Source organism: Apodemus sylvaticus, chromosome 11, assembly GCF_947179515.1.
Source record: "Apodemus sylvaticus chromosome 11, mApoSyl1.1, whole genome shotgun sequence".
NCBI lineage: Eukaryota > Metazoa > Chordata > Mammalia > Rodentia > Muridae > Apodemus > Apodemus sylvaticus.
The window spans coordinates 36200146-36216760 of record NC_067482.1 but is presented as its reverse complement, the minus strand read 5'-3'; the positions used below and the strand labels follow the sequence as shown (position 1 = coordinate 36216760).

Sequence of the window (16615 nt, the reverse complement as noted above, 5' to 3'; positions counted from 1 at the left end):
GGAAAGGAATAATTTTGACATAGAGCAGCCGCAGTGCTACAACACCGCAGTGGGTGGAGAACCAGCTGCTCAAAGTCAGTGGCCCCACCCTACCTGGTCCGAAACGTCCGGGTGATTGGCTTCCCATTCCAGCCCCGCCCACAGTCTTTCTGAAGATTGGCTGCTCTCCTTTTCCTGTTCCGCCCCCGTCAAGCGGCCGGCTGGTTGGCTGCAGGTTTCGAATCAGCTCCGCCCATCTGCAATGTATTAGCGCTGCGCACACCGGCTCGGTCTTTCTGTCCCGGGCTTGGTGGTGAGTCTCCTCGCGGGAGGGTGTCAGGATGTTCCCGTGTCCCCTCGAGCTTTGCCCGCCCCGAACTCAGCTGTTCCCGGCGGCCAGAACGGAGGGGTAGAGTAGTTCTCGGCGGCCCGGGGGGCGGGCGGCCGTGCCCAGCCCGGGGCCGCGCGAGACACAAAGCCCTATGCGCTGTCCTTCCCGGGAGCTCTGACCACCGCCCTTTTCCCTCCGCAGGCCGACCCACCCGAGCCGGTCGCCACTGTCCAGCCGTGCTGCTTCCTCGGACACAAGCAGGTACGTCCCAACATAGATCCAAGGAAGGCCCAGGCCACGTGGCCAAGAAGACAAGAGGTTCCAGGCCTGTCTTTATTGAGCTGCGTAGATCCTCCCGAGTCACCCTTTCCTGTGCCCTTTTAAGGTTGTTGCAGTACTTTAAGAGGCTAACACAGAAGGGTAAAGGAACTCTCCATAAAACCCAGAGAGGAAAACTATACCTCCTCTTTGGATCCTGTCTGGAGTCACAGATGAACCAGAAGCTTCGCTTAAAACTTGAGTGTGCTCGTTTTAGATTCTGGCGATTACTAGGTAGTGGCATAGGATTTAAAAAAAGAAAAAAAGGTAGCCCACTTAGTTTAATTTGATTCGAGGGGAAAGTTCAGAAGACAAGAATACATTTGCTTTTCTAGAAATGAGATTTTAACCAGTTGAAAAGTATATAGTAGGTATGCACTTCCCACTTATGTGAAACATTTTTATTTTATAGGTTGAAAACTACAAAAAAGAAACTCGTGAGTTGAATGGCTCCAAGGTGAAGTACTCATGCATGTAGTGACCAGTCCTGCGTGTATCCCACCTTAGGATTAGTGGCAAAGTTGAAGCAGGGGTAGCCGAAGTGAGCTGCTATTTTGCAGGGGTAGAGGCCATAAAGGAAGCAGAATAGTTTTAAACTGCTCACCGCTCCTTGAGGTCCATTTTACAAGTGAAGGATTGGGGCCACGTGATTATCCTTGAATGGCCTAGTAGTAACTGATTACACTGAAGGTAATTTCAATGTACTAGGATCCTGCCCCCACCCCTTCTGTATGTCTGAATCAGATCCACATGACTACGACATACTGGGCCTTTTAAAGGTTCAAACAACAAAAAAATAGATTCCCTGCTAGATGGTTAGAATATTTGTATCTGGCCTACGTGCTAGGACAAGTTCTTGGCTAGTAACCAGTCGTGTGCTAGCAATCTAGGTGTTTTAGCTGTGTATTGTTGCCTGTGAGTAATTTTCCACAATGTTAAATAAAGGCTTTTCCTGTGTCAATTCCATGGTGTAAGTAGTCACTTGTTTGTCCTTATTACTGGAGTGCGTGTGGGTCAGAACCACTTGGAGCAGTTTGTCCTTCCACCATGTGGGTGCCTGGGATCAAACTCAGGCTGCCAGGCCTGGTACCAGCCGCCATTAGCTGTGGGGTTGTTAGCGTTGTGTTCTGTTCTGGCCTTTCCGAGCTACTCTGTGGTACCATTGAGCCCACACTATATTCTAGACAGTGTATGTGATGTTAGGGATCTAGCTTATCCTTAGGCTGCATGGCACCTTTCCCGTACAGGCCTTTCATTTTCAAAACTGGTCTGAAGCCGGCTTCAAGGATACAAAGTTGGTGAGTTTGCAGGGAGACTCTGGATCAAGATACAATGTTATCAAGATACAAAGTCCTCACGGGGATGTTTTTAGTAACTGTTACAATTGAGTCAAATTGTCAAGTGAACTCATTCACATGTGGCCCGGACAGCACAGTACAGGTTTCAATTTCTTTAGGGTTGCCAGTAGCTGTTATAAGATCTTGATTTTTTTTTTTAAATGGGCAGCCTGTAGATGTGTCTCCATAACGACAGGACCTTAGGGGTGGTGGCAGAGGAGGCTGGGCGTGACCAGAACCCTTTGTTTTGTTTTGGAGACAGGGTTTCTCTGTGTAGCCCTGGCTGTCCCAGAACTCACTCTGTAGACCAGGCTGACCTCAAACTCAAGAAATCCTCCTGCCTCTGCCTTCCAGAGTGCTGGGATTATGGCTGTGCTCCACCACAGCGCAGCCAGAACCCTACTTTTAATTGGGCCAGTGAAACTAATCAATAAGATGATCATGAGTCTAAAACTACCTGGTGGCAAGTGCGCCAGCCAGAAAAAGGTCACAAGGTGGACCTTTTTATTTGGAAGGTATAATTTAGAAAAATTCAGAACAGGCTGGAGAGCTGGCTCGACATTTAGGATCACTTGCTATTGCAGAGGGATTGGGTTTGGTTCCCAGTGTTCCGGGAAGCTCACAACCTCTAGGGTGTCTGATAGCCCACATGCCAAAATCTTTTGTCACAACTACTTTATGCATGTTGTTATGTTGTAATCTCAATACTTCTTTTTTGTTTGTTTTTGTTTTCTGAGACAGGGTTTTTCTGTGTAGCACTGGCTGTCCTAGAACTCACTCTGTAGACTTGGCTGGGCTCAAACTCAGAAATCCACCTGCCTCTGCCTCCGGAAGTGCTGGGATTATAGGTGTGTGCCTCCAGGCCTGGCTGTAATCTCAATACCTAAAGGGTGCAATATTACAAACATGAGACAACACATGATGGGAAAGGAAATAGGTATACATTTGTTGTGCTCTGAGCATGTACTTGAGTTCAAAATTAAATCTATTTAAAGTAGAAATCTGTACAAAACAAATGAAGTGCTGTTTTGCAGGGGTAGAGGCCATAAAGGAAGCAGAATCACTTTAAACTCCTTGAAGCCCCTCCCAGCCTGTGGTTTTGTTTTTGGGTTTTTCCCCCCAAGACTGGGATCTCTATGTAGTCCTGGCTGCCTTCAAAACTCATGATTTAGGATTAAAGGTATGTATTGGAATGCGTAGCACTAATGCTTTTTGCTGATAAGTTTTATTGTCAGTATCTCCTCCTGCAGGAACCCACGCGTTCCTTTGGAGACATATGTTAGTCAGCTTCCCATTGCAGGGCTACAGCTTGCGTGATGACCCATGTGTTTGGGCTTTCTTACCCCTGAGCTAGCTTGCTAGGCTCTGGATTAACAGCCTCATGCATTACATGACCATTCCCAGTCTCAGACCACATAGATCCTTGCAGCTACAAAGCCAAGGGAAGATTCAATATGGTTTACGTACTGACATTTCCCTGAGACCAATGGAAAAACAATGGCCTTGAATGTATGCCCAGGTTACTGGTCCTTGTATTTGCTTTGGCCTTGGCAAGATCATCAATGAAGGTAACAATGAGGAAGTTTTTCCGGAAGGAGTTTTAACAGTGCAGCTACTGTTGCCTGTTGATATGCCTCAGATGATATGCCCCTTGGTGATTTTATAAAGCTGTGGAAGACTGGATGAGGGCTCTGAAGATTTAACAAAGTTATCAGGCACTATCAGTGGTTCTCAGCCTTCCTAATGCTGGGATTAGGGACACCTTAAATACAGTTCCTGGTGTTGTGACCCCCCCCAACCAAAAAATTAGTTCATTGCTACTTCATAACTAAATTTGTTACTGTTATAATTGCAATTTAGATATCTGATAAGTAGGATATGATCTGTGACTGCAAAGGCATCTAAACCCACTGGTTGAGAACCACTGTTGGATGAACCAAGTTATAGCCAATCCTAGCAATAGCTACTATGATTAATTTCACAAGGTACTCATGGAGGATTAGAGCAGACAAAATGCAAATAATCCGTGGGGAGTTGCAGACTTAAGGGACCTTACCACCTCAGCCTTATTTTTCCCATGCACTAAAGGATAATCTACAATCCCCTATTTTGCATTGATAGGAGTGATACTTGGAAGTACCTCCAGGCAGACAGCACCACAAACCACACAGAATCTAAAGTGTTCTCAAAACTGACTTTGGGAAAATATTTAGAATGAGCTAGTTTGAGCCAGATGTGTGCACCTTTAATCTCAACACTTAGGCAGAGGCAGGCAGATCTGTGAGTTCAAGGATAGCCAGGGTAATGCAACATAACAAACAAAAAAGAGCTAGCTTGAAGTTTGCGGAACTTTCTGGGAACCTCAAATGCAAAAAGTTGATTTAATTGGCCTTAAAGTGGATGTTGATGTCTCCAATCTCTGTGGCTGGATATCTGTAATATCCCTAAAACCAAACTACATATTTATATTTTGTAAGCTTTAAATGTCTTCTCAGGTAGAGTACTGTAAAAGTTAATTTTGTTGTATGCATAGGTGTGTGTTTCCTGCAGGTAAGTACTTTGCACTTGCCTGGGGACACTAGGAGTCCTGGAACTGAACAGTTGTAAGCAGCCTTGTGGGTGCTAGAACCAAATCAAGTGTCCCGTTAAGAGCAGCAAACATTAACTATATCAACCTATTTCCAGACCCCGTTTTATTTTTGTTTGCTTTTGTCTGCTTTTGAGACCGAATCTCTTGTTACCCTGGTGGGCTTAGAACACTAGCTGAAGATGACCCCTAACTTCTGATCCTCCTACTTGCAAGCTCTGGGTTTTAACATGGTGCTTGGGATGAAACCTTGGGTTTCTTGCATCCTAGGCACTGTCAGCTGAGTTCCCACCCTAGCTCTCAACTTGTCTGCAATCCAACCGTACATTAATAATGTCCAAAGAATGAAGAATGCTCCATTGTATGCATATGCAGCAGGTAGATATTGTTTTGAAATTATGCTCATCTGTTAATGGACATTTGGACTGGCTTCTTTTGGTTCTTGTGAATGTTAATCTATGAATTGATGTGCAAGCATCTGTCTGCATCTTTTAAGTATTTACTGAGAAGTAACTGTTGCCTTACACAATGTTTCTACTTTTAATCTCTGAGGAGCCATCCAGCTTTCTTCACCGCGGCTACCCCACCATCTCACTGGGACAGCATAAGCATTAGAAACACTTCTCATTTCTTACGAACCTCCTCATTCAAGGTTTATGGTATTAAGCATAAGGTTCTTAAAGATAATTTGGAATTACTTGCTAAGTGAAGGAATTTGAAGGGATCACATTACCTTTGGGGGCAGGGGATAAGGACTTTGGTAAGTTTGCACAGGAAAGATACTTCAAACTATAAATGTCGCCTTATCCCACTTCAGCAGAAATATGAGCTAGAAAATGACAGCGCATCAAGAGCGGATAATTCCCCTACCCAGGGTACCAAGCCCTGCCTCAGAAATGTTCCACTAGAAACAAGCGCCCTTTTCACAACAAGGGTAGGCAGCAGTGCTTTAGGTCCGGGTGGGCGGGTTGTGAAGACATTGGTAGACACACCTGCCAATCACCAGTTGGGAGAGACTCTGGTGCTGCGATTGGTTAGACCTTGGTTCCAACTCCAGCCCCTCTGCCTGAATCCTGCCCCGCCATGCTGACAGGGGGAGAAGGAAGTGACTGGGCCTGAGCTTACTGTAGGAATCCAGGATACAGTAAAGCTCTGACGTCTTGTCTCCTCCTCCATTGAGCCTTCTGCCTTGTTTCCTACTCTCACACAGTCCAAAGCAAGTTGGGGATTTTACCTGTGCTTGGGGAAGAGGGACCTTAGACCTTGTCAACTCATTTCTCTTGAAGCCTTCTTAGCTCTATACGTACATCTTCTGTAGAGTTGTACAAGGGGAATTGATCCCGTGGGCGGGGGGAATATAGGCAATTGCAACTAAACATTAAATCATTAAAATAGCACCCAACAGAGTTATTCAAAATTTTCAAGAAAGAACTCAGAAAATTGTAAGACAAGCCCCGTCATGCGGGCTGTCTCCACCCTCAGTGGTAGTCTTCCTTTTCGTCCTGGTCGCTCTTGTCTTGCTTTCCGTGCAGCCGGGATTACTCCTGCAAGCAGCCTGGTGAGGCTTCTCCTGCACTAATCTCATTAACTCAAATCTGATCATGCCTCTTAAATCTGACTTGAGTCTCTCAAATGTCAAATCCTGTGATCCCTTGTTGCTTATAGGTCCACAGACACTTTTTATTCCACTGTAACAGATGACAGGTAAATATACCAAAAATTAATGAAGTCAGTATGTTGAAATTTCACAGACAAATACACTCAGGATCGAACTTAACCAGCCTGGAACATTTCCTCTCAGATACTTAACCACTGTCAGTCACCCTGGGACCGCACCCTGCATTCTGCTGGTAGAGTAGAGTACTAGCTTTGTGTTTAAGCAGGGCAAGATGTGTCAACATGCATTTTTTTTTTCTGTTTTCTCTATCTCAATATTTCGAGGTTCACCCATATTTTTTTGAAGTTTGATCCTGATTCATTGCATTCCGTCGTGCAAATACAGTAAAATGCATCCAGATAAATGCTGACAGTAATTAGAGTCATTTACATTTCGAAGCTATTAGAACGTTGCTTCTGTGGCCATCGTGATGACATCGTTAGAAGCATGAGACATGGCGAACCAGCATAATCTCTTGGTCGGATGCCAACAGACAGAAGTCTTGAATCAAGGTTATGGCCATACTCACATTTACTGGATATATTTAACGTTTTCCACTCTCATCAGCGACATATGGGAGTTGAAGTACAACGTTCCCATCAACACTTTTTTTTTTTCATTTTGCTGGGTGATAATTGAGTTGCCTATGTTTTTAATTTGCATCTCTCTGATAATTAAGTTGAACACTTGTTTTGTTCTCTTGTTTGAGACTATGTCAGATATAGTCCAGGCTGGCCTGGAATATATCATGTAGCTGAGGATGACTTTAAAAACAAACAAACAACCATTTACTTAAGGGGGGGAGGGGAGGCTGTGCCAAGGTACATATGTACAGGGCAGAGGACAACCGCAGGGAGTCAGCTCTGTCCTTCTGTTTTGTGGGTGCTGGGGATGGAGTCAGGTCATCGGGCTTGGCAGCAAGGGTGTTTTCTGCTGAGCCATCTACCCACGAGCTGGGAAGATCTTGGTCTGTTGATGCTTCTCTATCCAGGTACTCACTACCATCCCAGCCCCAGGAGCCCCTTTTGATCTAATTATTAACCACTCAGAAATAACTCCGTGAAGCATTTGCTAAAGTTCTTTTTCGCACGCCTCCCCCTACCAACTCCCATTTCTTCCTGAATGTTTTGTGTCTGCCTGCCATTTGACTACGGAACATCTTGAGTATTCAACAAATTTTAAATAATTTTATAAAATGAAATCCCTTACACTGACCACATGCATTCTGTTGCCAATGCTTTATAAAACTGGTTACATGATATATCCATACCTCCCTCTATCCATCTTTTTTTTTTTTTTGGTTTTTTTTTTTTTTTTTTTTTTTTTTTTTTGGTTTTTTTCGAGACAGGGTTTCTCTGTGTAGCCCTTGGCTGTCCTGGAACTCACTCTGTAGACCAGGCTGGCCTTGAACTCAGAAATCCTGCCTCTGCCTCCCAAGTGATAGGATTAAAGGTATGCTCCACCGCCCAACCAGGCTCCCTCTATCCATCTTAACACTTGCATTTCAAAGTAAATTGCTGGCAGCAGTACATGCTAAGTCTTGTAAATACTTCCTTCTGCATGTATGTTTTTTTAACTAGAACCCAGTATTAGGTCTCTTGATGGAAAATGTACAGAACATTCACAAATTGTTAGCAGGACAGATTTTGAAAATGCATTCTCTTGTGAAACCAGAATTTCTTATCAAATATATGTAGGACCCTGCTACCCTACAGATTCCTTTATAGCCCCTCCCATTTCCATCTGCCCAGAGGTGAGTCACATGCCAATCATCAGCCCCACTGTGGGCTACTTAGGCCAGTTCCAGAATTTGGTATAAGTGGAAATGCACGATACGTTCTTTGCTGTGTGGTCTTTTCTCAGCAAACTTATTTGAGATTTACCCAGGTAGTTGCACAGCAAATATTTATTCCTTTTGAAGTTTTCAGAGTAGATATCTACTTGATGAAGCAGATTATTATAAGTATGTGGGGTTTTATTTTTAGTGTGCATGTGTGTGTGTGTGTGTGTTGACTGTGTGTATGTATGCCATGTGGGTGTGGTGCCTATGGAGGCCAAACAAGGTGTTGGATCCCCTGGAGCTGGAGTTCCAGGAGGTTGCCTACCCCTGACATGGGTGCTGGGAACTGACCATGGGTGAGTCTTCGGGAAGAGTGCTATATGCTCTTAACCACTGAGCCATCTCTCCTGACCCTTAAGTATAAATCCATTTACTAAGCCATGGGTACACTAAATTCTTACATACTCAACCTTTCCAACAGGATGGATTTGAAAGTGATTTAATACTTTTCAGACCATCAACATGATCAGGCCTTAAACATATCTATCACTCCCGAGGTCCCTCCCTGCTGCTCTACAATTATTAACATCATAATGATTCAGATCTTGTCCCTCAGCAACATTTTAGCACTGCAAAGCTTTTCTTTCTTCAGTACAGTGTCTCACGTTGTATCCCAGGCAGGCTTTGAACTCTCAGTGACCCTGCCTTAGCTAGGGTGCTGTAGCAAGATGGTGGCAGGTGTGAACTGCCTTGCCTGGCTCTGGAATGCTCTTACAATGTGGATGCACCGATTCGGTAGGGTAAGTCTGAAACCTTGGTGCTGGGTGGCTGAAGGAGGAGGGTCTCAGATCTGAGGCCAGAGTGAGAGGCACAGTGATCGCTTCAAACGGAGAACGTCAAAAAGGGTGAGGAGGTGGCTCAGCAGGCAAGGCACTTGGTGCCAAACTTGACAATCTGACTTTGATCCTGGGGACCCGCGTGGTGGAGGGGGAGAACCGACTTCTGAAAGATGTCTTTGGGCCTTCCCACTCTGTGCTATACAAGTACACACCCGAATATGCACGCAGGCATCACACACTAAATACATGAACACATGAGTGTGATTAAAATAACATTTAAAACAAAAGTACTGAGACAGGTATGGTGGTGAACCATGCCTTTAATCCCAGCACTTGGGAGGCAGAGGCAGGAGGATCTCTGTGAGTTCATGGCCAGCCTGGTCTACAGAATGAGTTCCAGGATAGCCAGAGAAACAATAGTGAGTGCCTGTCTCTCAAAAAAAAAACAAAAACAAAAAAACAAAAACAAAAAACAAACCAAAAAAATAAAACAAACAAAAAAACAGTGTTACATTTTTGGTTTTTGTTATTCTCAATATTTCTCTGTATATTAAGAATATCTCAAGCCCGGCAGTGGTGGCACACACCTGTAATCCCAGCACTTGGGAGGCAGAGGCAGGCAGATTTCTGAGTTCAAGGCCAGCCTGGTCTACAGAGTGAGTTACAGCACAGCCAGGCCTACACAGAGAAACCCTGTCTCAAAAAACCAGAAAAAGAAAAAAGAAAATATCTCTTCTTATTCTGAGGTTCTTTTGACTCCTTTAATGATGTCCTTTGAAGAAAAATATCCTTGACATTAAAGCAATCTGGTGTTGTTGTATGGCTAGTTTGTGAGGATTTCTGCTTTCTTTAGGCTTTAGTTTGCTCCAGCAGCCACTGAGAGATGGAGGCTGGAATGCTGGCTGTCCTGGCTAGTTTCTTCTCAATGTGACACAAATTATAGTCTTCCGAGAGGAGGAAAACTTCAGTGTAAAAACACACCTTGGTAAGATCCTGCTGTAGCAAGTCTATAGGGCTTTTCTTAATTAGTGACCGATGGGAGCGCCCAGCCTATTAGAGTTGGGTAAATCTCTGGGCTGGTGGTACTGGGTTCTGTAAGAAAGCAGGACTGAGCAAGCCATGAGGAGCAGACCAGTAAACAGCATCCCTCCAGTAACCCTGCAGCCGCAGCCCCTGCCTCCGGTTCCCACCCAGTTTGAGTTCCTACCTTGGCTTCCCTCGGTGGACTGTGACTAGTGATATGTAAACCAAATAAATCCTTTCTTCCTCAAGTTGCTTTTGGTCATAGTGTTTCGTCATGGCTATAGAAGCCAAGCTAAGACAGTGGGGTACAGAAGTAAGCTCTGTGTAGATAAAAGGTGTTCCACCTTTTAAAAGATCACCTCACTTGGAGTTGTCACAAGGCAAATGGCCATATAGTTTGCCAACTCTAGTCCTGTCTGTCACTTGCTCTGTGTACCTTTGTACCAATGTCAAATCTCCACTGCTATTTCTGTTAGGGCAAGCCTTGATGGTATATCTTGGGATTTGATTACAAATTCAATTAAATGACTGCAGTTATTAGCTGAATAGAAGGCAGCACAGGTAGAATACACTTCGGTTTTCTTTGAAAGTTTTGAGAGCAGCGGTGCTCTGGGAGACAGTCTAGAGGTTTTGTTTCATAGCTGCATGCTCCTGAGTTTAGTGTTGAGGTGCTCTTCAAAATATCTCCACAGGGGCTGAAAGTACTCTTCCAGAGGGCCCGAGTTTGGGTCACAGAACCCACATGGTGGCTCACAACCATCTTTACCTCCAGTTCCAAGGGATTCAACACCCTCTTCTGACTTCTAGGGTACCACATATGTGTATAGTACACATATATATGTGTAGGCAAAGCAGACATGTCATGAAATAAATCTTAAAATTAAGAATATTTATGTTAAAGTTGTTCTTACAAGAAACTCGGAGCACAGTTTCTTGGCAAGCAGAAGACTCTAGAATGGCACTGATCGAAGGCGGCCATTAGCAATGTAGTTATTGCCACCATCAGGAGTAATTCTCATGACTGCTGTAACACATGTGCCTTGAAGCAGTTGTGTGTGTGTTATTTTACTGTTATAGATAAATAAATACCAAGTTCTTTTGCACTTATACTTTTAGAAATGAAAATACTAGCTCGGAGGTGGGGGTACACAACTTTAATCCAGCATTCCGGAGACCCAGGCAGTAGATCTCTGAGATTAAGGCCAGCATGGTCTATAGAGCTCTTGGGCAGCCAGAGCTACACAGAGAAACCCTGTCTCAAAGAAAAGAAAAGAAAGAAAAGAAAAGAAAAGAAAAGAAAAGAAGAAAAGAAAAGCATCAAAACAAAGCAAGCAAGCAAACAAACAAAACCAGATTTTTGTTGAAATACAGTTGCTACTAGCCATGGGCTAACCAGTTTGTTCAAGTAGGAGACTAAATACTGGTATTTAAATAGGTCCATAATCTAATTCTGAAGCCTTATATGACAAAGGGGCTTTGCAGATGCAGTTCAACTCAGGAACTTGAGATGGTACAATTGTCTTCAGTTACTTGTAAGAAGGTGTAAAAGAGCCAGGCGGTGGTGGCACACACCTGTAATCCCAGCACTCTGGGAGGCAGAGGCAGGCAGATTTCTGAGTTTGAGGTCTACAGAGTGAGTTCCAGGACAGCCAGGGCTATACAGAGAAACCCTGTCTCGAAAAAACCAAAAATAAAAAAAAAAAAAAAAAAAAGAAGGTGTAAAAGTAGCTTTTATTCTCCAGATGTAATAATTATCGTCTCAGAGGCTTGCTGCTGAATGAGCTCTTTCTAGCTCCTTCTGAACTCTGGCTGACTGGTTTAACTCAGTTGTTCTAGTTCAAACAAGCTGCTTGATTCAAATTGGCTTCGCTTGGCTTCTGGCTGAGTTTCTCTGCTTGGACAAACTGCCTCTGAATTCCACAAACTGAACTGCTCTGAGCTACACTGAGCGTAGCTGCACTTAGCTGAACTCAACAGAACTGCACTCACCGAACTGCCCTCTGTCCTGACTCGCTCTGTGCTGCTCTCTAGTGGCCTCCCTTCCTGTCTGCTCTTGTGAAAGTTGGCCATCTTCTACCTCTGACTTATTCTGTCAAATCTTTCTCTGATTCATCACTTTGTCTGCCCCTCAATTAAAGTCACTTTCAAACATGGCTGCTTCCCTCTACAAACTAACTTTATCTTTATTGCTTTTGATTAAAGGTGTGTACTAAGGGTGTGTCTATATTCTAGCCCGAGGGATTAAAGGTCTGTTAGTCTAGCTGGATCACACAGACCTATAGTTTTTGGATATGGTCCCTTGCCAGAGCAGCCACAGGGCAGAAGGTAGCACAATGCATTGACTAAGGTAAGGGGGTCTTTGAGCTATGCTGGTGACTTTGAAACTGGAAGAAGGAATCCCTAACCAAGAAACACCAAGACCACAGCTCTTAAAACTGGGACAGGTGAAGTACAGGGACCTTGTCCTTGATGTTGGCTCCTGGTCTCCAGGCTGCAAAATAATACAATGTACTGCTTTAAGGAACATGCATGTTACAGCAGCCTTGGGAATTAATACTGTCTACAGCAGCAGCCAAACTGGTATGACACACTTCAAATCAGTGTGGTTCTAGAGTCTTCTGATTGCTAAGGAAGCATACTTGGCAAATCTCTTGAACTCTGTTTCTTTACGTGAAGACACGCCTACTTGTGTCCAACATCAATTTATCATAGAGTCCTTTGTGAAAGACAACCATGTCTGCTAATAACACCACAGCCAAACTCAGAGCTACAGTCTATGAAGGCTCCCTTGACAGGTCATTCATTCTTTTATTTTTTTGTTTTTTGTTTTGTTTTGTTTTGTTTTTGTTTTTTTCAAGACAGGGTTTCTCTGTGTAGCCCTGGCTGTCCTGGAACTCATTCTGTAGACCAGGCCAGCCTTGAACTCAGAAATCTGCCTGCCTCTGCCTCCCAATTGCTGCGATTAAAGGCATGTGCCACTACTGCCCAGCCTAGGTCATCCATTCTTTTTGCCAGTCAAAACCACACGTAAATGGCCTCATTTTTTTTCCTCCCAAAATCTGATACCAAAGAGAGATGTTTCCGTTCAATTCATCTTTCTTTTTAGAATACCAGAAACATCAAGTCAGAGGCAATTCACAATTCTCTTGATAACTTTGCATCACTTAAGAACTAGTGGCTGGGTAGTGGCACAAACCTTTCATCCTGGCACTCAGGAGGCAAAGACAGGCTGACCTCTGAGTTCTTGGCCAGCCTGGTCTATGGAGCAAGTTCCAGGAAAGCCGGGGCTATGCAGGGAAGCATTGTCTTAAAGGATGAGGGCTGGTGGAGGAGCAGGGAAGAGGAAATAGTGACTTAGAGATAGACACAGGCCCATTCTGTCATTCTTCCTCCTCTGCAACCCTAAATGTAGAATCCAAGCAGCTACCGCGGCTTTGTTTCTGTCCATGTGCAGCCAGGCAGGCCTGCATCAAAGGTGTCGGGGCGACTGAGACACCTTTAATCTTGCCTTCAAAAGGCTCTCTCTGCACAATGGTCTTTACAGCAGAGCTCTGCAGGTTGCAGCTCCAGGCCCCACCTGTCTACACACGTGTGAGGGTGTAAGAGCAGTTACCGGTGGTTACAAGGTGTAGAGACTGCTTCCTCTGAGGATGGTGTGAGGAGCTGGGTGTGGCACTGGGCACTTTAATCCCCGTGATGATGGTTGAGATAAAGGATAACTGCTGGAGATCTGAGGCCACAATGAGTTCAAGGCCCACTTAGGATAAGTGGCGAGATCCTGTCTCTAAAAGACCCAAAAGAACAACTATACAAACAAATTTTGAAAATGCAAGTATGGGCTGGAGAAATGGCTTAGGATCACTGTCTGTTCTTCCATAGGACCTGAGCTTAGCCTAGTGTCCATGTTAGATGCCTTACAACCACCTCTAACTCCAGTTTCAGAGGATCTAACTAGTCTTCATGGGCACTATCTTCACATGGACAAGTTCATGTGCCCCCCCCCACACACACACACAGAGACATACACACATACATACCTAAAAATACAATAAAACTTTAAAAACATATAAATGCATGTTGTGGTGCTTAGAATAGGAACGACCTGATAGGCTCATATATTTGAATGCTAGGTCATTAGGGAGTAGCATCACTTAACAGGGATCAAGAGGTGTGGCCTTGGTGGAGGAAGTATGTCATTAGGGGTGGGCTTTGAGGTCTGTGTGGTCTGTGTGTAGGGAAGAGAAATGATATGTGGTGTGTGTGGTGTATATGTATGTGTTATGTGTGTGTGGGGAGGAGGTATGGCATGTAGTGTGTGTGTTATATGTGTGTGGTGTGTGTTTGTGTGTGTACATGTTAAAATGTATGTGATGCTGGCACTTTGGAGGTGGCAGAGGAAGAGCAGAAGTTCAAGGACACTGTTGGCTGTATCGGGAGTTTGAGGCTAGCCTGGGTTTCATGAAACCCTGTCTCAAGGAAATAAATGTTATATAATATAAAACATATCCTTCTAAGCATTTATAAGCATACAATTCTGTGACATTAAATACACACAATACTATACAATTACTACTCATTTCCAGAAGGTTTTCAGCCTTCCAAATTAAAAAGTGTGTACCCTGCAGATCCAGATGTAGAACTCTCAGCTTCTTCTCCAGCACCATGTCTATCTGTGTGCTATCTTGCTGCCCACAAAGATGATAATGTACTAAACCTCTGAACTATAAGGCAGCCCCAGGTAAATGCGTTCTTTTATAAGAGTTTCTGTGGTCATGGTGTCTCTTCACAGCCAAAGACCACTAGCTACGAGTTGATAATATTATAAGGAAAACAATCACCAGGGAACAAACTATTAGTCTTTACTAAAATAAAACATCCTATATTAATCTCCTGATACTCTAAATCTATTGCAGATACCCAATGGCTGTGTGTGGATATGTGGTGTGTGTGTGTGTGTATGTGTGTGATGTATAGTGTGGTATGTGTGTATGTGTGTGTTATACGTGTGTGTTATATGTGTGTTTGGTGTCTGTGTGTAGGGAAGAGAAATGATATGTGGTGTGTGTGGTGTATATGTATGTGTTATGTGTGTGGGGGGAGGAGGTATGGCATGTAGTGTGTGTGTTATATGTGTGTGGTGTGTGTTTGTGTGTGTACATGTTAAAATGTATGTGATGCTGGCACTTTGGAGGTGGCAGAGGAAGAGCAGAAGTTCAAGGACACTGTTGGCTGTATCGGGAGTTTGAGGCTAGCCTGGGTTCCATGAAACCCTGTCTCAAGGAAATAAATGTTATATAATATAAAACATATCCTTCTAAGCATTTATAAGCATACAATTCTGTGACATTAAATACACACAATACTATACAATTACTACTCATTTCCAGAAGGTTTTCAGCCTTCCAAATTAAAAAGTGTGTACCCGTTAAACAAATCTCCCTGGGTCCCCTTAACCTAACGAGTCTACTTCCTGTCCCAAGAGTTTGGCCATGCCCACTGCTACAAGTGGGAGCATACATTTTGTTCTTCATTGCCCCATTTCACTCAGCCAAGGTTCACCCATGTTGAGGCATGTGTCAGAATTATCTTCCTTATTAAGGCTAGATAATATCCCGCAGTGTTGCACACACCACATTTTGACTACCTATTTGTTTACTGATGAGCGTTGAGGTTCCTCCTTTGGGCTAGTGAATGCTGCTGTGATGAATGTTGTTTATATGCATTTGTATAACACATACTTGCTTATCGTATTATGTGCATGTATTGTATATGTAGGTTACATAATCCTCGATTCTGGAATTTTTATAATATAGGTAATAGGTTAGTTTTGTGTCTCTGTTTTATTCTCATCGAGACGTGGTCTTACAAAGTCACTCTGGCTGTCCTGGAAGGCACTCTGTAGACTAGGCTGGCCTCGAACTCAGAGATCTGCTTGCTTCTGCCTCCCAAGTGCTGAGATTAAAAAGGCGTGCACCATCATACACAGAAGGAACCAGCTTTAAGGCTCCTTTGAGTCACTGGTTATAAAGCCTGGTGACCCCTCTTTGAATTCCCTGGGTCTTGAAATTCTCCCCCTCTATAGCACACTCCAACTGTGTCAGAATCCTTGGATGTGGGACTCAGGCATTTGTGTCAGTTGTAAATCTTACCAAGTGATTCAAATGTGCAGTCAAATTTGAGAATTACTGTCCTAAAAAATTAATTAGTGGACACTTGTTATGGTTGAGATATAAAATGTTCCCCACAGGCTCAATTGCTGAATGCTTGGCCCCCGGCTGTTGGCAATATTTTAGAGAGCTAGTTCTGAATCTGTTAGGTGGTGGGGGCTGGGTGAAGCAGGTCACTGGGGTGAGCCCCTGGGGAAAACTTGTGTCCCTGTCCCTTTCTTCCTTCCCTCCCTCTCTGCTTCCTGTCAGTCAGGAGGTAAAGAGGCTCCTCTGTCACATGTTCCAGTTTCTAGAATGTTCTGTCTAAGTGCATGGAACTAAGCAAGCACAGGCTGAACACTCTGAATCTGTGAGCTAAATAAGCCTTCTAAGCCTTCCCTCCTCTCTGTTGTCCACTTGGGTATTTTGGTCACTGAAATGCAGAAGTCACATAATACTGTTTCACCCACTGCTCACACTCCCTTTCCCTACTGTTAGTGGACAGGCAAGTCCACTGGCCTGTCCTCAGGGACCAGCAACTGCTTAGGTCATCACCTGCCACCGGCTGCCAGGTTCACAGGTGTATGCTGCAGATAAAAAGAACCACCAGCCACCCCA

General features: G+C 44.1%; 1 long non-coding RNA gene and 1 other non-coding gene across 2 annotated transcripts; both read left to right on the top strand.

Moving 5' to 3' along the window:
- The first annotated feature begins 298 nt into the window (after positions 1-298).
- Positions 299-1589, top strand: LOC127696019 (uncharacterized). The gene is made up of 2 exons (XR_007980158.1): positions 299-571; positions 1041-1589. It is a non-coding gene; the product is annotated as an uncharacterized LOC127696019 (long non-coding RNA).
- On the top strand, positions 683-803 carry LOC127696930 (small nucleolar RNA SNORA26). Its single transcript, XR_007980367.1, has one exon. It is a non-coding gene; the product is annotated as a small nucleolar RNA SNORA26 (small nucleolar RNA).
- Positions 1590-16615: the final 15026 nt, after the last annotated feature.